This window comes from Pongo abelii, chromosome 19 (assembly GCF_028885655.2).
Source record: "Pongo abelii isolate AG06213 chromosome 19, NHGRI_mPonAbe1-v2.0_pri, whole genome shotgun sequence".
Taxonomy (NCBI): Eukaryota; Metazoa; Chordata; class Mammalia; order Primates; family Hominidae; genus Pongo; species Pongo abelii.
This window is the reverse complement of record NC_072004.2, coordinates 22,189,413-22,212,721: the sequence shown is the minus strand read 5'-3', so window position 1 is coordinate 22,212,721 and position 23,309 is coordinate 22,189,413. Positions and strand designations below refer to the sequence as shown.

Genomic DNA, 23,309 nt, shown 5'->3' with positions numbered 1-23,309 from the left:
TCTGCTTTGGCCTCAGCAGATCCCAAGATGGAAGCTGGCAGCCATGTGGGCATGTCACTTGCGCCAGCTTTGTCCTGCAGTTTCTGCTTCCTGGAGCGTGGGGCGCCCACCCAGGAGAGCACTGGCACACCCCACACCTCTCATTTTGAGGGTGCTGGAAAGTGGGGGACCTAGGTCCTGCAGCCCTGTGCTTGTGCCGTGAAAATTAGCCTAGGAGTCCCGTGTCCGCCCATCCACGTGGAGCCCCGGGAGCCTGAACAGTAGCATGCAGCGAGATGAGGAGGGAGAGAGAACTGGAAAAGGAGAAAGAGAGATGAGGAGAAGGGAATGAGAGAGAGGACGAGAGATTGGGAGAGAGACAGAGGAGACTGAGAGGATAAGGAGGGCGAGAGATGGAGAGAGACACAAAACGCAAAGAGACAGAGAGAGACGTGCATGAGTAGGAGGTCGAGTTACTCTGGATCCCAGTTCCCAGTGAAAACTGTAGGTCGCCATCACCTAACCACACATGCAATAAAGTCTTCTGCCTGCTGCTCAGAGCCCTGAGAACCCCTTCTCCTGGAGCATAGAACCTTTGACTACTGCCCTTCCTCACTGCATTTTTGGTTTCTCTTCTGGTGAACCGTGATGTCTTGTCTATTGCCGTCCTGGGCTCAAGGATCCATCAAAAACTGATGCCGCTTTTGGGGAGGATCTGCAGTGCCTTCCACTCACCAGGCTCCCCAGGAAACTTGTGTACTTGGCTTGGGCCCTAAGCAGCTGGGTACATGCTGGGGCTCTGCTTCTCTCTTTCAGTAAGAAGGAGAACTAAGAAAGAGACTGAAGCATGGTCTGCGGAGAAGGCACTTGTGCAAACACCAGGAGAATGAGGGGCCTGAGTTGTCTTCATTTCTCCTAAAAGCATGCATTCCCGGCTGGGCGCGGTGACTCACGCCTGTAATCCCGGCACTTTAGAAGGCTGAGGTGGGCGGATCACCTGAGATCAGGAGTTCGAGACTGGCCTGACCAACATGGAGAAACCCCATCTCTACTAAAAATACAAAATTACCCAGGCATGGTGGCACATGCCTGTAATCCCAGCTACTCGGGAGGCTGAGGCAGGAGAATTGTTTGAACCCAGGAGGTGGAAGTTGCAGAGAGCCGAGATTGCACCATTGCACTCCAGCCTGGGCAACAAGAGTGAAACTCCAACTCAAAAAAAAAAAAAAAAAAAAAAACCACATGCATTCCCTCCCAGGCCACTCTAGTGAGGGCATGAAGCACAGCATGTGTGTGTGTGTGTGTGCGTGTTTGTGTGTTGCAGGGGTTACAGTGGACAGGATGTGGGAGGGCAGCTGCAGCTCCAAGCTGCAAGTCTTTCTGATAGAATGCTTAAGATTCCCTGGACCACAGCAAGAGAGTGTTTTCATTTGCACCCATTTTTATTAGCATTTAAACCTGTATTTTTTGTAGCATGTAAACCTTAAGCTGCTTAACTATTCCTTGAAGCATTTACACCAGTGGTTCCCAACCTTTTTGCTACCTAAGACCAGTTTTCTTGAAGACAACTCTTCCACGGACCCAGGAGAAGGGGAAGGGATGATGCGGAGATGATTCAAGCCCATTACATTTATTGTGTGCTTTATTTCTATTATTATTTCACTGTAATATATAATGAAATAATTACACAACTCACCATAATGTAGAATCAGTTGAATCAGTGGGAGCCCTGAACTTGTTTTCCTGCAACTACATGGTTCCATCCGGGGGTGATGGGAGACAGTCACAGATCATCAGGCATTAGGTTCTCATAAGGAGCACGCAATCCAGATCCCTGGCATGCGTAGTTCACAGTAGGGTTCGTGCTTCTATGAGAATCTAACGGCACCGCTCATCTCACAGGAGGCAGAGCTCATGCGGTAATGTGAGGGATGGGAAGTGGCTGTTTCTACAGGTGAAACTTTGCTCACTGGCTGGCTGCTCACCTCCTGCTGTGTAGCCTGATTCCTAACAGTTGGGGATCCCTCATTTACCCAGCAAGATAAATACATTGTTATGTCAATTGAAATTATTCACCTTGAACCACCCAAAATTACCCTGCATACCTACACCCACCCAAGAGTCCCATAGCACACTTTAGGAGCTGCAGACAGTGAGCCTGGAGCTCCATGGAGCATTCCATCCCTTCACCATCTGTGGGCTAACAGGCTGCATTCATTTCCTAGGGCTGTTTTACAGTACCACAGACTGCGCACCTTCAACAACAGAATGTTACTGTCTCACAGTATTGGAGGCCATGAGTCCAAGATCAAGGTGTCAGCAGGGTGGGTCCCTTCTGAGGCTGTGCAGGAAGGCTCTGTTCCAGGCCTGTCTCCTGATGCATGGGTGGACGTCTTCTCCCTGTGACTCTTCATTAAGGGTGATTCTGGTGAGGGCTCAGAAGAGGAGACTTGGACAGAATGTTGGTAGATAAATGTGCCAGTGGAAACCAGAGGGTAGACGGGACTCCATCCATACCCAGGGCTTTCTGGGGACAGACCTGTCTAAGCAGCTGCCATTCCCAACTGAATTCTGTTTCTGAAAAGCCAGGCAACAGCTGGGGCTGGGCCCTCTGGGATTTGTTTAGTGACCCGATTATGTGGGAGGCCTGGAGTGGGTGGTTGGGTGGGGGGTTTATACCCTGAGCACACCCGCAGTCTCCTTTGAACAAGAGTATATTTGGTGGGATAGTCTGAGGAACATCAAGCCACACTAAACTACCACACTGCAGCTACAATACATTAAGTATCTGTTTGGGAGATACTGGGTTTTGTTGTGAGTCTACCTTGTCTTTATCCTTGGATGCTTCTATAGCTGATCGTAACATTTTCAAGAGCAGGAGACCAGAGAACTCCTCCTGGAAACTTGGGTCTGGTGTTTCCCTGTTCCACCCAAAGCAGGCAACACATGTTAAAAGATAAATACACTTAAATATATACATATAGAAATATATTCACTTAGCATAAGCATAAAAGTTTAAGAAAACAGTTTAACAAATCTGCTTAGGTTATATCAAGAAACTTACAGTATACATCTTTTGACTCAATAGTTCCCCACCTAGGAATGTCTCCAAAAAAAAATCTCAAAATGCAGATTTCATGCACAAAAATATTCACTGAATATAAAAGCCTACAAGCCTAAAGCCTAAAACAAATGTTCAGTAATAGAAAAATGGTTAAATAATCATCACACAGTGTTCATTATGTAATCATAAATAAGGATTTCTAACAAGTCAATAATAGAATGCTTACACATTTTACATGTTGCTTATATGGTGAAGTGACAAAAAGCAGGACACTTGCACGTAAATAACCAGCTACCTCTGGGGAGGGGAACTAAGGTGTCAGGGTAGAAGAAAGGCTTCACACTGAATGCTGCTTTGTACTATCTGGATTTTTTTTAGCCTGTGAATATACTACTTTAAGAAATTTTTTTAAATGCATTTTAAAAGTACAGTAACCATTACTAAGGATTTGCTTTTATGTTTTCTATAATGTGGACATATTACTTATATCGGCATACAGTATTTTTAATACATATATGTCTTAACATATTCCTAATATATATTAAGAACAGCTTATTAATTTTATTTTCTGAAGGAATAACAAACAAAACAAAGCAGGAAGACTGACTGCGTAATATGCGGGAACTACTGCTGATTCTTTCATGGTAGAGATCGAGGACATTCTCTTGGGCCCTCAATCTCAGAAGTCAGCAGGGGAAAGCAAGCTCAGTCACCTACATGTTGACAATCAGAGTGTCTGTCAGGTTGCCCAGGGACCAGGCTGCTTTGGCTCGAACATTCAGAGACTTGTCTTCAAGTGACATCAATATTGTACTTGTTGCATCTGAAACAAATATGACATCCTATAAGACAAAACAAAACACTGAAGTTACTTCAGCAGGTCATGCTGCTACCTGTGAAATTCTCAAACTTATTTTCAGATAAAGCTAGAAGCCTTCACGCACATTTCTACTTGGAAATAAAAATTCATCTACTCAATCAATTTACTGTTCTTCTGATATTTTACAATTTGGACACTCAAAAAAATCCCAGGGGAAGCTCCCATGATTTTGGTACATGCCATGGACACCCGAGAAGCCTATGGATTTTGCTCTTATGAACATTGAATATATAACCTGGCCTGGGACAGTTATCTGTGAACTCTTTGCTTGGTTGATTTCCATCTTGGGAAATAATGTTCTAAAGACATTTCTGTTGTTTAGAAGACACCCAATTTATGGTATTTTATTATAACAGCTCAAACAGACTAAGACAAATACCATATGTGTTGGACAACAAATCTAAGTATTTTCACATACTTGTTATTTTTCACATGACTATCATCTTATTGATGATAACACCAAGTTTTAGAGAGGTTAAGAGTCAAAGAGCTAGCAAGTCGAAGAGCTGGGCTTCAACTCAGGCCTTTTAAAGTTTGGATATGAAATCTTCCTGAAATCTCTCTGCCTTCCAAGCTTCTGCTACCCTTGCCTCTACCACCTACATTCTAACGCACAGGGGGAAACAGCTTTCCTGATATATTAAGGCTTCAAATTTTCCTATTTGCTGTTCCCCAGTGCCCTCATCCCCAACTCAAGTGAAGTAGCACCTTTTCATCAGAGATGATGCTGAATACTGGTTCAAAATGCAAAAGCATCAAATTCTAGCTCTGGTGCTCCAGTCATGATTTAAGGGTGAGAAAACACTCTTACATCACCGGCAGATTGCTGAAGGCCTCTGGCAAGATGGAAGACAGGACATCACAGGCACTCGCCTGGAGAGTTGGGTGCTCCGAATTCTGCAGGGCTCTGAGTAAAGGACCATTCAGCATCATAGTCCAGAACATCACCACCTGGAACGGAGGCAAAGGAAAAGCTGCAGCCCAAGACATAACAGGGGAACCAACTCGGAGCTAAGCCTACCAGAAATGGCCTTAGTAGTGAAACATTTTTCCTCAAAGCAGCAGCTTTCTGTAAATGTTTTCATTGGTTCTTCTTCCACAGTGATGAAAGGACTTCAGAAAACAACTGCAGTGTTTAAGTCTCCCATTCAACTCCTGTTGATTAGGAGATTGCAGTCTGATAAAGTTACGCAGCAACAGTGATAATAATCAAGAGGAGGCTGAAGATGGTGATGACAGTAACAGCAACAGCAGCGGCAGCTAATGTTCTTCAGAGAGCTCATCCCATGCCAGGCATTGTTCTAAGTATGTTACACATATCAACTAATTTTATTCCTTGGCACAAATAAATGCGGTCTGTAGCATTATCCTTACTTTTTCACACAAGGAAACTGAGGCACAGACAGTACAACTTGCTAATCAGCAGCAGGGGTGAACTAGAATCCAGATCAGTTGACGCTCGGCTAGGGCTTTTTCAACTACTTTGCAGAGTCCGTGTGATAATAAAATGTAATACTCTGTGTAAGGTTTCTAGCGCAGGGCCTGGTACACCGTGGACACTCTTAAATTGGGCAGTAGGTTCTGTTATCAGCACTTTGAAGAACTACCTCACTTCACAGCCTCTAAAGTAGCCATGTCAACAGTTTCTTTTCCATGCTTTATACATATCCTGTGATTTCATGTTCATTTGTGAATCTCTGTGGTTTAGCTATGTTTTGGTTCTGTCCCATGGACCTAGTCCTGGGTTTTGCTGTGTATTTCAAGCACCAGTTCTGTCTTTCTCCTACTTCAGCTCCTGGAAACCCAGTCTGGGTCCTCCCTGCCCCACTCCAGAAGAATGTGGACAAAAAGTGGTTGTCAGTCTCCAGGATGGCACACAATTACACTCACCTACTAATATTTACACCTGTGTAGTCCCCTCCCATACTGAACAGGCTGACCTGTGTAACCAATAGGATGTTGTGGAAATGACAGCATGACACCTCCAAAGCTAGGTCATAAAAAGCACCACAGCTCTGTCTTGCTTTCTTTCCCTTGGATCACTTGCTGTGAAGGAAGCTGGCTGCCATGTCAAGAGGATACTCAAGCAGCCCTCTAGAGACGTCCTCACGGGGAGGAAATGAGTTGAGGCCGTCTGCCAGCAGCCACACTAATTTGCTGGGTCTATGGGTGAGCCACCCTGGAAGAAGATCCTCCAACCCCATCAAGTCTTGCAACCTGTCAGTTGACTGCAACCCTGGGGGCATCTTGATCCCAACTTCATGTGAGAACTAAGCCAGAATCACTCAGCCAAGCCACTCCTAATTCCTGACCCACAGAAACTGAGAAAATAAATGTACATTGCTTTAAGCTGCTAAATGTTTAATTTGTTACTCACTAATAGACAAGCAATACAGAAAACATGTCTTTTTTTTTTTCACAGATGAACAATACCTGAGTGTGAACAGTTAAGAGGCTTGCCCAAAGTCATTTATCTAGCAAAGGGAGAAGTTTGAATTCAAACCTAGTTCTGTCTGATAACAAAGCTCAACTCATTTTCCCACACATGTTATATGAAAGCTTTAGTGGCAGTCTAAGGCAGGGACGAGGGTTAGAGTCTTTAATTCACTGCAAGGATGACAGAAATTGTGAAGGGAAAAGAGCAGGCAGAATGCGGAGGGCAGAGGGAGCAAAGACCACCAATACTGAGCTGATTTTGCTTTTAGCACTAAGTAGAAGCCTTTTTTGGTGTGATCACATGCCCTTCATCCATCTTTGGAACTGGCACAGTGTAGGGGTAGCAGAAACAACCTGAAATCACAGGAATTGAACAGAATCATGGTAGGGCTGGTGGGGGGTTGGGGGGACGCAGGTAACGGAATTACCTCCTATGTGTTAGCATCTTTACATGTCATTCGATTTTTCAACAGCCTTGTGACTGAAGGGTTATGGTTTATTATTCCTTTTTACAACTAGGAAACCATGCCTATAACCACATATCCATTAAGTGGCTGATATGGTTTGGATGTGTGTCCCCTCCAAATCTCATGTTGACATGTGACCTCCAATGTTGGAGGTGGGCCTAGAGGAAGGTTTTTGGGTGATGCAGGCAGATCCCTACTGAATGGCTTGGTGCTATCCTTGTGGTAATAAGTGAGTTCTTACTCTGTTATTCACACAAGAGCTAATTGTTTAAAAGAGCCTGGCATCTCTCTCTTGTTTCCTCTCTCGCCATGTGACATGCCTACTCCCCCTTCGCCTTCCACCATGAATGAAAGCTTCTCGAGGCCTCACCAGAAGTAGATGCTGGCACCAAGCTTCTTGTATAGCCTGCAGAACAGTGAGCCAGACAAACCTCTTTGAAAAATAAATTGTCCAGTCTGAAGTGTTTCTTTACAGCAGCAGAAAAGAGACTAATACAAAAAATTGGTGCCAAGGAACGGGGTGTTGTTATAAAGATACCTAAAAATGCGGAAGCAGCTTTGGAACTTGGTACTGGGCAGAGGTTGTAAGAGTTTGGAAGGCTCAGAAGACAGGAAGACAAAGGAAAGTTTGGAACTTCTTAGAGACTGATTAAATGGCTGTGACCAAAATGCTGATAGAAATACGGAGAGTGAAAGCCAGGCTGAGGAGGTCTCAGATAGAAATAAAAAAGTATGGAGAACTGGAGGAAAGGTTGCCTTTGTTACACCTTAGCAAACAACTTGGCTGCGTTATGCCCATGTCCTAGGGATTTGCATAAGGTTGAACTTAAGAGTAATGACTTAGGGTATCTGGTGAAAGAAATTCTAAGCATCATTCAATAGGTGACGTGGCAGCTCCTCACAACCTATAGTCAGATGTAGGAGCAAAGGAATGACTTAAAGTTGGAACTTATCATTAAAAGGTTAGCAGAGCATAAAAATGTGGAAAATTTGCACCCTGCCCCTGTACTAGAGAAGGAATCCAAGCTCGGAGCAACTACTTGCTAGACAGATTAGCATGACTAAAAGGGACCCAGACGCTAATAGCCAAGACTATGAGAAAACAGCCTTGAGGGCATTCCAGAAATCTTTGAGGCAACCCCTCCCATCACACACCCAGAGGCCTAGGAGGAAAGCGGTTTTGGGGGCCAGGCCCAGGGCCCCACTGCCCTGCACAGCCTAGGGACACTGCTTCCAGCATCCCCAGCCGTGGCTCAAAGGGCCCCAGATACTGCCTCGTTTTCTGCTTAGCGGGTACAAGCTGTAAGCCTTAGTGGTTTCCATGTGGTGGTAAGCCTGCAGATGCACAGAATGCAAATGTGAAGAAGGCTTGGGAGCTTCTGCCTAGATTTCAGAGGATTCCCTAAGTCTGGGTGCCCATGCAGAAGCCTGCCACAGGGACAGAGCCCCCACTGAGAGACTCTACTAGGGCAGTGCCAAAGAGAGACGTGGTGTTGGAGCCCCCACACACAGTCTCCACTGAGCACTGCCTAGTGGAACTCTGGGAATGGGACCCAGCCTACACCCAGCAAAGCCAGAAGGGCAAGGCTGCCAGAAGCCTTGGAGGCCCACCCCTTGCACCAGTGTGCACTGGATGCGGGACATGGAGTCAAGGACTATTTTGGAGCTTTAAGGTTTAATGTCTGTCCTGCTGGGTTTCAGATTTGTGTGGGGCTTGTTGCCCCTTTCTTTTGGCTGATTTCTCCCTGTTGGAATGGGACTGTTTACCCAATGCCTGTACCACCATTGTATCTTAAAAATCAATAACTTGTTTTTGATCTTACAGGCTCATACGTGGAAGGAAATTGCCTTGAGTCACAGCTGAGATTTCGGACTTTTGAGTTGATGCTGGAAAGAGTTAAGACTTTGGGAAACTATTGGGAATAGGTGACTGACTGTATTTTACAATGAGAGGAACATGAGATTTGTGGTGGCCAGAGGCAGAATGACATGGTTTGGATGTGTGCCTCCTCCAAACCTCATGCTGAAATGTGACCTCCATCACTGGAGGTGGGCCTAACAGGGAGTGTTCGGGTCGTGGGGGCAGATCCCTCTTGAATGGCTTGGTGCTGTCCTTGTGGTAATGGGTGAACTCTCACTCTATGAGCTCACATGAGAGCTGGTTATTTAAAAGAGCCTGGCATCTCCCTCTTGCTTACTCTCTTGCCATATGACATGCCTGCTCCCCCTTTGCCTTCCACCAGGATTAAAAGCTTCCTGAGGCTTCCTCAGAGGTAGATGCTGGCACCATGCTTTTTGTACAGCCTGCAGAACCGTGAGCCAGATAAACCTCTTTTCTTGATAAATTGCCCAGCCTCAGGTATTCCTTTATAGCAACATAAAATGGACTAATACAATCATGTTCCCTAAATTTGATCCCACGGCTTTGGATATAAAATCCCTGGCCCTTTGTCTCTTGGGCAGGCTGAGTAACCAGACTAGATTTTATGCAAAAGAAATATTAGTTTTACGATTGCTGGTTATATGTTATACATAAGCCTACCACACACTAAATTGCAAATAAAGTGAAATGTAAAATAAAACCTATTTATACTAGTTTCATGTTTTCTCGGATTATAAAACATAATTTTTGACACTGGAAGAAACCATATCATCTACTCCACTTATCACTGAGCTTCAAAATAAAACTGCAACTGAAGCACTAATAAAAGAAAAGTATGAATTGACATTTATTTACCAAGAAGACTGGTACTCTCTGATCAGGTGCTGCAGTGGAATCCGGTTTATGCTGCTGTGTTAAGCCTGTGCCCAGTTCTTCCAGAAGCTGCCAAGAAAAAAGTATTACCAAAGTGGAGCATTAGAACTAATGAACGACTTCATTTTAGTCTGGAGATCACCTCAAATCAAGGGGAAACATAATTTGCAACTAATTTTCTTTCTTTTTTCAGTCACTCTTAACAGAGGCATTCTTTCAAGGACTGAAATCAACAGCTATATCTTATTAATTTATTACCGAATCAATTCATGGGGTTTACACATAAGAGCTGAAAACAGAAGAATGTATGTCTTCCTTACCTGAAATCTCTTTAAGAAATCTCAGAATTGAAAGACATGTGGCAGAAGAATATAAAGTGAAGAAAAGGAAGGATATAAAGTGAAAAGAAGGAAAAAGCATTGTGGTTTTGATGAAAATTACCTTTGCTCCATGAAGCTGAATGGATGGATCTGCTTCCCCCATGCACTTGCAAATCACCTCTCCAAGCTCCATCAAGTAGGCTTGAGTCATTGAAAAGTAGCTCCTTGCCAGAAGAGCCAATAGCTGCAAAGAGAGCATGGAATTAACCCTCTAAGACCTGACTGCAAGGCTGCAATATCCAGAAAAGTGTTATATTTCAGAAATCGCTTATAATGTAACAGGGGCTGAAATCTGTTGAATGAAATTAAGAAGCATAATCTTTATTTCATAACTAATATCAATTAACTGTATCATAGTTTTATGGTGCTTTAGTATATGATTGCTTTTCATTAATGTAATCTCATGTAAGTCTTGCAACTATTCTTTAAGGTAGGTATTAATTGAATTTTACAGCTAAAGAAACCAAGCCTGACAAGATTAAAGGACATGTTTCACGTGGCCCAGTTAATTAGCAGCAGACCCCAGGACCAGGCCTAGTCTCAGATCATCTTTGTAGAGAAAAAGTAAACTCTTTTATCTAGGATTGTTTTCTTCCTTTGAATGAACAATTATTTTGTTACTCTAAGCAGGTACAAGACCAAGGAGAAGCTTATAGAAAATTAAACATTTAAGTTGCAAAAATCAAAAATTAACTCTACAATTTCACTCAGAATTATTCTACAATCTATTACATCCACCTGTCATATAATACCTGAAGTGACAAAAATAATTTGCAATCAAAGAACAAAAAGGAATGAATCTGCTATTTTACAACCAAGGAACACCTCCCCAAAACAAAACAACAACAAAAATACACCACCCATACCTAAAATACAACTCCCATGAACTGACACATGGCTTGGTTTTACCTGCTCGCTCCTCACGGTCACTCTGAAGGAAGAATGGTTACTTCCATTTCAGAGATGAGGAAATGAAACCTCCTACCTGTAAGGCCTCCAGTTGCATAGGGGATGGTTCGTAGGTGCTTCCTACTGCAGAGCCAGCATCGCTACCTGAACAGGAATCCTCCTTGGGCAGTACGACAATGGAAATGCAGAGTGGAATGAGCCAGCAGGGCTCTGAAGACCCCTTAGGTGAGCTAACTGACGTTTCTTCCAGAGAGGGTCCTGCAGGGGCTTTCTTCCACCAATCAGGAGGGCTGAGGTGAGGGGTTGCTGAATTGCTATTACTGAGTCCAGAAGAACATGGCTGTTGCAGAAGTAGCTGGACTTCAGGTAAAGGTGTGTGGCTGGACCCTATAGCTCCCAAGAGTGTGAGACTTCACACAGGAACATTAACATCTGTCAAAGGAAGCAGTAAGAACTTATTATCATGGGAACAGCTACCGTAAATATGGTAGTTATCCCTGCAGGCAATTAAGAATTAGTAGTTCCTTGTGTAACCTGAATCTAATCAAACTTCTAAACCTCATTTCCAGTTTCAAAATACATGGGACAGGAGAGTAAGTTAACACCATAAAGAAACAATCTGACAAATTGAGAATGTGATTTATTTTGTTATCTTTGGTGACAGAGTTTAGAGTTCACATTCTATAAGACAATTGGGTTGGATTCTTTCCTAAGTCAGTTTGATATAAGAAAGATGGGTGGGGGTACCCTAGATTTAAAAAGACTACAGTGACATAATAACTAAATGCAATGCATGTACCTTGAATGAACCCCGGAATTTAACAAGAAATATTTTTAAAAAGCTAAAAGGTCTGTGTCTAGACTCATTTTTTTTTTGCATGTGATGTCCAGCTGTTCCAGCACCAACTGTTGAAAAGTATCTGCTCCTTTGTTGTAGATCAGTTGACTTTATTTATGTGGGTCTATTTCTGGGCTCTCTATTCTGTTCCATTGATCTGTTTCTCTCTTCCTTGGCCAATATCACATTGTCTTAATTACTGTAGGTTTACAGTAGATTTTGAAGTCAGGGAATGTCAGTCCTTCAGTTTTGTTCTTCTCTAAAAATACTGTGTTGGCTATTCTGGGTCTTTTGCATATCTATATACATTTCAGAATCAGTTCATTGATATCTGCAAAATAACTTGTTGGAATTTTGATTGAGACTGCACTGAATCTATAGATCAAGTTGGGAAGAGGTAACATCTTCACAATATTGAGGCTTCCTATCCATGAACTTGGAATCTCTGGTCCATTCATTTAGTTGTTTGATTTCATCAGAGTTTCACAGTTTTCTTCATATAGATCTTGTACATATTTTGTTAGGCTCATACCTAAGAATTTCGGGTTTTGAACATTTTAATGAAAAAAAGTTACTTGAGGATAAAGTCAGATACTTGAAAGGAACCTTTGAGACATGGTGCACTCTCCTCAGCTGAAGATGCAGATAATGAAAAGTTGGTACAGTGGAATGAGCAGGGCTTGTTTTCAACTTATTTCTGCCATGAATGTGATGGGAAACCTTAGGGGAAGACTTAACTTTCTGGGTCCCTCTTTTACACATTAGTGTAAGTAGTGAACTGGACTTAGTTACACCTCATTATCTCATTTGAGCCTCATAAAAATCTTATGATGTAGTTATAATTCTTGCTGTTAGGAAGAAATTAGGGTTCAGAGAGGGCCACGGCCATGAGATGGCAGAAATGGGAGTGGGCCCCAGACTCTTGGATTGACTTCAGGTCCCATGCTCTTCCCACTATGTCACAGAAAACATCCACTGTTCCTTCCTTGTTACAATTCTGCCTGAAAAACTGAACTCATCAGAATGTGGTCTGATCTGAAAGCTTGCAAACAAAAAAGAGGCAAATCTACAAAAGGCAAGTGCTTATAGCACACATACATTATGTGTGGGAGGAAATAATAAGACTGCACTTAGTAAAGATTTGAAGTTCTGGGATTTTATCTGAACTTCATAGGAAATAACATTAAAGAAGTTAAATTTTGTATTCCAGTTTTTCTTTCCAAAAAGTAGGTAATATCTACCTGTCCATCTGTCTGTCTAACCATCCATCCATCCTCTACCTATGCATAAGAGATATAAACTAACATACTCCTGAGGGGGGCTGCTTGCACCTGGCTCAATCTTAATTCTAAAGGGATACTCTGGTCACTGCCCTGGGCATTAAACAGGCATTAAACTTTACAATTAATTCTCTAGCTCACTTCCACTGGGACTTGATGGGTCAATTCTTGCAACAGCTTATACCCCTGAAAAGCTGAGAAGAATAAGCAGAGATCTCTTAAGAGTTATAAAAATGCTTTGAATATATACATATATCTATATCTATATATTTTTACTAATAGTCTGCATCTGACTTATATAAAGAAGCCATCAGTTTTAAGCCACTACAAACCTTTGTGGCGAATATAAGGCTTTATCTGGTTCCAGACTTTGGTCAGCAGGCAGTTTTAGATGATTATAAGGTGCATTTGATACTAAATTTGCAAGGCACTGTAAAACACAAAAAGTAGTTCATCAAAAGGCTTGATTAAACCACAGCATAGAAACAAATTTTGCAGCATTTAATTAAAAAAGAAAAGTTTTCACACAACTAAAAATTAGCCCTTTTAAAAAAAAAATACCACTTGTATTCTCATTGGTACAACTAAAGATAAAGAAGTATTTTTAGCAAATAATTTATTAGGACATACAGAGATTATAGGTAAGATCAGTCAAGTAGGTACAGACTTCCAAATAGTGTATTTTTAATAAAACTATTACATAGTTACATTCTTAAGTCAAGTTACTTTTGGGCTATGTAAAACAGTATACAAAGTTAAAACAGAGAAGCCCCCTCTGGAACCCACAGTTGATACATTACCTTAATTATCTGAGTAAGGATCTGTGAGAATGACTCCAACCACCAAAGCTAACAAAAGACATCTGTGCAACTCTCTAATGCTGGAAGCGATCATTACGGAGAAGGGGATAAAAGCCCTCCTGTGTCACTGGTATCTTCAGCAACAGAAAGAAACTGCTTTGAGCCTTCCAAGATGGCAGATAAAACTTGCAGAGCAGAGGCACATGTCTGAAATTTCGGGATGATTCACACTGATTAGTTGAAAATTAGGAGTCAGATTCCCTTCTTCCTATACATATTTAATGTTCACAGTATTTACAATCATTTCAATTGGAAGAATAAAGGCAATGGGATTATCTGTTAGTTCCTAAAAACTAGGTCACTTGCATCCCACACCTAAAAAAAAATCTTTATTTTATTCTTATTTTAGAGACACAGTCTCGCTCTGTCACCTAGGCTGCAGTGCACTGGTGCAATCATAACTCACTGCAGCCTCAAACTCCTGGGCTCAAGCAATCCTCCCACGTCAGCCTCCCAAGTAGCTAGGATTACAGGTGTGTGCCACCACACCTGGCTAAAAAAAAATCTAGAAACCCATTGCTGTTAGGTTTTTTACAGTAAGAAATAAACCTAAGCTATACCATAGCACAAAAATCTGAAATCCTAAGCATGAGAATAAGGATTAGAGGCCTGGTTTATTCAAGCAGAATGCCAACTGAAAAGTTAGAACTAAACAGCCCATGGGGTAGAAAAAATACATGTGCCTAGAGTCTGTTTCCTATCAAAGTTCCTGAGAACATTATGCCTCATATTCCACTCTGAAGTATGTGTGTTCAATGTTAACTTAAATAGGACTTTAGGAACTTTGTGTACATACAACTTGGCAGACATCACTAGTGATCCAACTTTTAGAAACATTCTTAGGCACGGGAAATAACATTGCCTGCAGTGACAATATTTGACAATTCAAAAAAGGGATACCATTAAGTACAATCTTATGAATGGAAAGGACAAAAAGTACATCTTTGTCATGGACTGCTGTATTTGTCAGCAAAGGTGTCATTGGCACCAAGATTTTCTTTATAAGGTTGAAAGATTACTTTCAATTGGTACTCTGACAATTTTGTAGTATTAAAAATCAGAAAGGAAAAGAAAGCCCAACTTTACAAAAACGGGATATAGGTAATAAGCATAGGACTATTAATACAGAATAATATTGCACTCTCTTTGGCCAGCTCATCCAAAAATGACAATTAACATTTTCAGTCAAAAAATTTAAAAGCAGGGAATCAACATTACAATTCTAGAATCTAACCTAAATAGTTACTCAATGTGAAGCATATCTGAGTTTGGAGCAAAAAAGGTTTTCCCAAAAGCCTTCAATTATATTATCTCCAAACAACCAGGTAATAAATCACCAGGCAGGCCTTTTATAGAGTGGAGTTGTAGAAATCTAGACTTACTGCTATGAAGAGAAATTTGAAGTACAGTAGCATCAGACTTCAGAATTAAGCATAATCCCCTAAGGTGGGAAATTGACAATGTATTAGGAAACTGTGTGTATATGTGTGAAAAAACGAGAGAGTGAGAGCATGAACACAAGTCAGCTGATCCAAAAAGGACTGAGACCAGGGGCTGGCAAACTTTTCTGTAAAGAGCCAGTGTCCACATTTTATATTTTAGACTTTGCAGGCCAGTTTCTGTCACAACCACCCAACTCTGTGATTGTAGCACAGACGCGTAAAGGAATAAATGTGGTTGCGTTCCAAAAAGACTTGATTTACGGACAATGAAATCTGAATTCCATACAATTTTCACATATCATGAGATACTATTGTTTTATTTTAAAACCATTTAAAAGTGTGAAACCGTTCTTAGCTCACAGGCCATACAAAAGCAGGTGTTGGGCCAGATTTGCCTTACAGGCCACAGTTGGCCAATCCCTACCAGAGGCTGGTCCAAACTCAACAAGATAGATCTTAATGCTAAACCTTCATTTCTTTAGAAGACAATTAAAAATCACAATTCCAACAGCTCACAAACTGAATGAAATTAAGAATCGAATGGAAAGAATTGAACTAATGTTCCAAAAGTCAAACATTTTAGCATAATTTTGGCATCTTCAGGGGAAAATCGTGACTATCACAGATGAAAACAAATGTCATTGAAATTGGTTATTTTTTTCCACTAAGTTATAAAATCTATATAAAAATTTGATACTATATCAAATTGTACTTCTCACAGTTCTGAGTTAATTTCCTTTAAACTCTGTTTAACATATCTTTGTTGTTATAATTGTTACTTAAGATACTGAACCTGGTACAAGTTTTGCTTCATTTGTTCTTGTATCAGTATTTAGTATCTTGTTTTCCAATTCTAATCAGCACTTTCCATGGAAATTACTAATGTACAAGCAAATCGTAACAGGTGGAGTCTCCAGAGAGCTCATCTTGTTAAGTTTCTATTGTCTGAATATTTAAAATGATGAATGAAAGGCTTTTCAGTCTTACAAAAGTCAGTGTGCTTGGTTTTACTAGTGTATAGTTTCATCTCCTTGGACATGAAGGCTTGTCTAAAGCTAATAAAACAGAAAAGTACTTCTCCTTTTTTGCTACTTAAGAACGTAGCAGAAATGTTTGCTGAGGTAGCTTAGTCAATCCTAATTTTTTTCTCTTTATGTGTGTTTGGTCTCAGAATATTTCTGGAAGGGTGACAAAGAAGTCCCTGCTGGGAGTGGGTACCACTGAAGTTTCCATGCAGGGCACATGACTGTTCACATGTTATTTTATTGGATCTCACTTCCAAAGTCAGTTGTCTTTTACATAACGGCATTTCAACACTGTGTCAGGGACTCTGGGTCGGGAGGTATCTAAGTGATATGGTTTAGCTGTGTCCCCACCCAAATCTCAACTTGAATCATATCTCCCAGAATTCTCCTGTGTTGTAGGAGGGACTTGTGAGAGGTAACTGAATCATCGGAGCTGGTCTTTCCCCTGCTATTCTCGTGATAGTCTCACGAGATCTGATGGGTTTACCAGGGGTCTCCACTTTTACTTCTTCCTCATTTTCTCTTGCTGCTGCCATGTAAAGAAGTGCCTTTTGCCTCCTGCCATGATTCTGAAGCCTCCCCAGCCATGTGGAGCTGTAAGTCCAATTAAACCTCTTTTTCTTCCCAGTCTCGGGTATGTCTTTATCAGAAGTGTGAATATAGATACACTAATTAAAGACTGCCTGTTCTTTGCTAATACACTAAGCAAAGATTGCCTGTTCTTTCCTGGCCATATGAGAGAAAATCTACCATTCCATAACAGTTAACAATTCCAACCTTTTCATTCTCTTTTCTAGTTATACCATCTATTATCTAGATTTTGATTTGTTTTCACTTTTTATAGTTATCTAAAAGAGCAATAAATCATCATCATGAAATTTGTAAATCAGGATAATTCTCAAGGTACCAAGACAAAGGTTTGCCCTGTAGTTTGTTTAAGACAAGTCTTGATGATATTCTCCATAATATGCCTTTATAACACCTAAGGAAATCATATACAAGAAATTCTTAAATTAGTCTTGTTATTTTTATTGATAATTTGCTCTGTCCCTTTTGGAAGCATATAAGATGTGCTCTCTGAAGCACATTTCCAACATGGAAACGTGATCATTTCCCAAGTATCACAGCACTGCCAAATCCTAATGGACATTTCTAAGTTTTCTTCTCCCCAATTAACCATTCTAGCATATTATGTTTCAATTTCCTAAAAAGTAGCCTCTGTTTATTGTTGGCATTCTGACTGGAAGAGTCTAATCACCTTTCCTTCCATCCATTTGTCTTTAGAAAATTTCTTAGTACACCAGTTAAAATTGTGCTTCCAGCTGAGTATGCCATGGGTCATATCAGACCTGCCATAAAGTCAAAACTAATCACTAAGCACTTCAATGACAAGATAAACTACAGTTGTCTTATTTAATCCTGGCTAAGAGGAACTCCAGCCATCTAACTCTATGCACAAGGAGCACCTGAGATGACCACTTGGCCTGGAGTCATAGCAGCTCTTTTAACCTGGTCAATCCAGAATGCTGTTCCATTCTAATTACATTATCTGTTATTTTTAATTTTAATGCACATAACTTTTTAGAAGTCTTTATTTTAAAAGCCCATCCCACTGGGCTGGGTGCAGTGGCTCATACCTATAATCCCAGCCCTTTGGGAGGCCAAGGCAGGCACATCACCTGGGGTCAGGAATTGCAGACCAGCCTGACCAACATGGAGAAATCCCATCTTTACTAAAAATACAGAATTAGCTGGGCATGGTGGTGCATGCCTGTAGTCCCAGCTCCTCGGGAGGCTGAGACAGAATTGCTTGAACCTGGGAGGCAGAGGTTGTGGTGAGCTGAGATCTCACCATTGCACTTCAGCCTGGGCAACAAGAGCAAAACTCCATCTCAAAAAAACAAACAAAAAAAAAGAACAAACACAAAAAAAGCCTGTCCCATGACATCACCTACCACAACACTTTCTTCTAGCATAGGTCTTGGTGCACAGTTAATTATACTATGGACAGACTGCAGAGGTATGCTCCAAGCTTTGTTGTAAACAATAATCACCACACTTATTTAAACCCTTCCAACCTAACACTTGATTAAAAGAATCTCTTAAGTACCATCATTTCACTTGCCATTACACTGAACTAATTTAATTTCTTTCATCTTTTAAAATCCACTTTAAGTAGGATGACTTTTTTTTTAATTTCTCTAGAATTTTCTTGTGGCTTTTTGTACTGGATCTACGACATCTCCAGAAGGAAGTTCTGTATCTTTTTTCCTCAGCACATCTCTTGCATTCACCAAAGTTAAACAGCAAGAACAAGTCTAAAAGGTACCTAAATCAAGGAGATGGATAAGACCACTTTGCTATATGTGAAATTTCTCATGGCACTTTAAGTGAAATGTAAACATTTAAAAACCTATGAAGATATAAACATCATGAAAATTATTCCAATTCATTTTCATCAGCTATGACCTCATAACCTTTTTGTATTTATGTTCTAAACCCCCATGTCTCACATCCCCTTGGCTGGGCAGCTGTGATACAGGTGATTAAGCTGGGCTGCTTCTTGCTCCACAGCACCATCTCCTTGGCCACTGCTGGCAGCTCCCCTACCTAGCTGGAGGGTCTTCATATATATTTTTTCAATATTTTTAGTAGCTTTTATTTCAATTACTCTAATGGCTTCATTACTGATTTACTCATCACCACTCATTTTTCCATTTTTCTCCCAGGTTCTCCTTCACTATCGATTTAGTTAATTTGTAAAATTTCTGCCAGTTTAATTTCCTAGGATAAGGAGTATTTGAAATACCCCACAAGTCATTTTTTTGTGTGTATATAAAATTGAGGCTAACTTATTTTTCTTTACCTTGTAAAAGCTTCTGATGGGTCATCCAGAAATTTTTTTATATCGTAAGTTACTCAAGGAGATGACTCATATGGAATTCCAATGTATTATGGTTACCACCCCTGACCCTTTAAGGAGTCATCTTAAAAATAGAAAAGGAACAATATGCTGCTGGCCTAATTAAAACTTCTCTCTTTGTGGGTAGTTGGTTACCTGAGGACACCCAGATGCCATTCAGCATGACTTTTTAATGTTCACTATTGTAAACAGCAGGCTATTTTCCTTATTTGGTTAAGTGGTTAAATTCTGGAGAGGAATTAACATATTCAAGCAGAGGCAAATATTTGATCAGCCATGAGATATCTTGCTATAGGTATCCATACCTGCCATTTTTTTCTTCTTTTTTAAAAATAAGTTTTTCTCATTAAAATATGTAAATATTTATTACACGATTTGAAAACTGGAAAAGTTGCAAGAAAAAAACATGTTTGGGATTCTACTGTATATATAATTCTATATCCTGTGTTTTCACAGAACATTTTGAGCATTTTTCAAAGCCTTATGCATCCTTCATAGCCTAATATGTACCAGGATATTCTACTGAGTTGTTTAAGCCATTTCTGATGTTTTCTTATTATAAATACCACAGCAATCAACATTTTCATAAAAGGAAGAGAAGCACAGCTGCTTCAGTGCAGTTCAAGGGAGACACCAAAGTTAGAATTCAGTGTGCTCAGGCTTCAAGCAAGCCCTGGGGCAGGAAGCAATCCTACATGATCAGCCTCAATGTATTCTTCACATAAGCCCACTTCCCATTTTCCTGTCTGTCCAGTGGATCTCAGGTCAGAACTTGGGTCAGTGTTACTAACAGCTGTATTCAGATCAGAAAGGATAAGGCAGAGAAAACAGTAAGGATCTGTAAATTTTTTCTTCCTATTATAAAGCTTCGAGTTTAAATTCTCTTACCTCTGGAGAAGGGTCTTTCAATGTAAGAGTCATCAAGGACACTGACTGTGGGCTGCCAAGTTCAGGCATATCAGGAATAAAGGCTGACCAGTAGCCATAAAGAACTTTTTTTTAAATCAATTTCATAGTAGAAAGAAAACAAACTAAGCCTCCTTGGTGAACTTTAGCTTGGTAAGACCTTTCATAACCAAGAGAAAAAAGGAAAAAGACTTAAAAAATCGTTTTTTTTCAAAATGCAAACACGAAATGGTATTTATTTCCACCAATTCAAATGATACATTCAAAAATTAAACATTCTAAATAATCCCTAAAGATGTCAATGTGTTATTAAAAATTTCTTTCAAACTACAATCAAAACATGTTAAGACAATTTGTTTCTATAACAAGTTATTAAGGCTGACAATTAAAAAACACAACTGGAGAACAAAAGGACAACATATTGATATCAGGAAATGAGTGTTAGACAGGAAACACTGCCGAGTATCCATCCATCCATTCAATGAATATCTACTGAATGACCTATGTATGTGCCAGGCATCATGCTGAGGCTGCCAGACATAAACAAAGCACCAGCCTTGACAAGCTAGGCAGCAAGGGACAGTTAAGGAGATAACTATAATACATTATCAATAACACTAAGGCAGAAAAGGCTTCCCAGGGAACATGATTTCTGAGCCCATATCAAAGATGAGTAGTGGTTAGCAAGACAAAAAGACAAAGAAGAATATTCTAAGGAGAGGAATGACATGTGCATTGGCCGATCAAGAGAGCAAGTCATGTTCTGAATAACACCATAGCCCCCAGAAATCAGGCTCTTCAAGTTAAATCACATGCAGCAGTCAAGTTAAGTTATAAACTTACATGCAACTTAGAATACAAGGTATAAAATGTAACAAAATACTACTACCTCATTTTACTCTGCATGCCTCCTTCAGCATCAGAATAGTCTGACTCACTACTGCTGACCCTTTTCCAACTGGAAGAATGGAAGGGTGAGGAGACTCCATCTTTTCCTGCAGCTCCACTTCCATCTAAAGGCAAACTCTGGACACCCAGGGAGGAGGGACACCAAGTGTTCCCTTCATGCAGATTCACTCTGCCTGTGCCAGTGACTGGGGCCACCTCTACTTCACCACTGGATTCCTTTTCCTCCTCCTCTCCTTGCTGGATTTTCTTTGGTTTTACTTTGGATTTTTTTCTTTTTATTCTGATTTTAGGAGCAAATGAAGACACATATAATAGCTACTTCAGAATGGCTTTTCACTGAATCGTTACTTCTTCATTTTAAAGTCATTAAATATGTCCCCAACATGTAGTTTAAAGAAAGAAGAAAAGAGAAAAGAAAAAAGTGGAACTTCTTTAATACCCTAAGCATCAGGCACGATGCTAAGTGCTTACTGTCTACTATAAGAAAGAAGGAATGAAATACACGAGACACAGTAAAATATGTGGTCTGGGTTTAAATTGTACCTCTGTGCCTTGGGGCAAATCATTTAGCCTCTCTTGAGCTTGAACTTACTTATCTGTAAGTATGCGGCTAATACCGCCTACCTTGCATAGGTGTTGTGAAGGTATTCAGCCTTCTCAACTGGAATTTCTCAAGAGCATTAAAGCCTATAGAAAATGACTTGAGTGTCTATTTTATCAGTTCTTGGAGTAAGATACATAGCTAGTACCACTCCACATGCCTGCACAGAAGAGATAGTTGTCCATTACATACAATGCTCATTTCAGGGCGTTGGGTCTCTGTAGAAGTAGATACTAAGTAGAAACCAATTTCTTTCTTTCTTTCTCCCTGTTACTTTCTTTCTGATATGCAAGTTGTCTGGAAACTGTGTCTTCCTCCATGTTCTCAAAGTCTGTGGCCTTGAGGCAGGAAGTTCCCATTACTTGTATCTTGAACTACTTATTGTGGCCCCCAGACCCATACTCTTTTATTTGCTACCACAGTGATTTTTCTAAGACACAAATCTGATCACATCATTCCCCTATATAAGATTCTTTGATGAATCTCTATTGCCTACGAGATAAAAACCCAAACTCCTCAGCCTCCTGCACAAGAATCTTATCATTCGGCCTCTGCTACACAACGGCTCCACTCTTTCTCTCCCCGCACTGAAACTCTAGTCCTACTAGTTAACAAATGGGCAATGTATACTCTCATTCTCTACATCTATGCACCTTTTGTTTTATCTGCATGAAACACTCATTCCTCCTTGTCTGTACTGCTACTCACTCTGAAATCTCTGTTTAGCTATACCTTTAAAAAGCCTCCTCTTCCTCCTGCATTTAGACTGGGTGCCCTCAATGTGTTCCCAGAATACTCTGTGAATATTCTAATGAGAGAAACAATAATATCGCATTGTAGTTGTTTATTTATCCATCTTTGCCCTCTCCATCAAAATCCTAAAAGCAGCCAGAGTCTATATACTTAGTGCTTAGCACAGCATCTGGAACACACCAGATGTTGGATAAATGCTGAGTGAGTGAATGAGTGACATAATTTCTAATAAGAAGCATTTTGATCAGGTATGACATTTCTGGAAGTGAATCCTTGGCCACACATCTGTATGCTCCAGGTTCTCCAACCGAAGCATGAGGGAGATGGCAGCTATCTGGAAAGGCTGGGAAATCAGGTGAATGTAAGGTGTGGAGATGGTGCACTGACTGGTAGGTGGGCTTCTAACGGTCTAGAGAGGGGTTGGCAAATTATGGCCCAAAAGCCAAATCCAGCCCAGCACACAGCCTGCTTCTGCAAATAAAGTTTTAGTGAAACACAGTCATGCCCATTCATTTACATAGTGTCTATGGCTGCTTTTGCACTGTTAAAATAGAGTTGGTAGTTATGACAGACACCTGAAGTATTTACTAGCCTAGTAGAGAAAGTTTAGAGAACATTTGTTGACTCCTGGTCTTGAGCATCATGGGGATGAGAATGCTTGGTTTGAGGTATAAAGTGAATGCTCATTTTTATAGCTGTTACACTGACTACACCTCTAAGAAGTATAAGATGCTTTAACTGGTATTTTGAGCATCAGATGAGTTTAAATTTACTATGCTAACAATCCTAAACTGAAATAAAATTCAAGGTAGGCTTTTAGGGTAGTAGTGATGCAAATCATAGAAAACACACACAGCAATCTATTAAAAATAAGCCTCAACTTAAATCTAAATAAACATAAA

General features: G+C 40.6%; 2 pseudogenes; both read right to left on the bottom strand.

The window, feature by feature from the left end:
- Nucleotides 1-1,765, bottom strand: part of LOC129051232 (ubiquitin carboxyl-terminal hydrolase 6-like) — a 47,154-nt pseudogene extending 45,389 nt beyond the window's left edge.
- On the bottom strand, nt 1,594-23,304 carry LOC100460407 (HEAT repeat-containing protein 6-like; annotated as a pseudogene).
- Between the last annotated feature and the right edge of the window lie 5 nt (nt 23,305-23,309).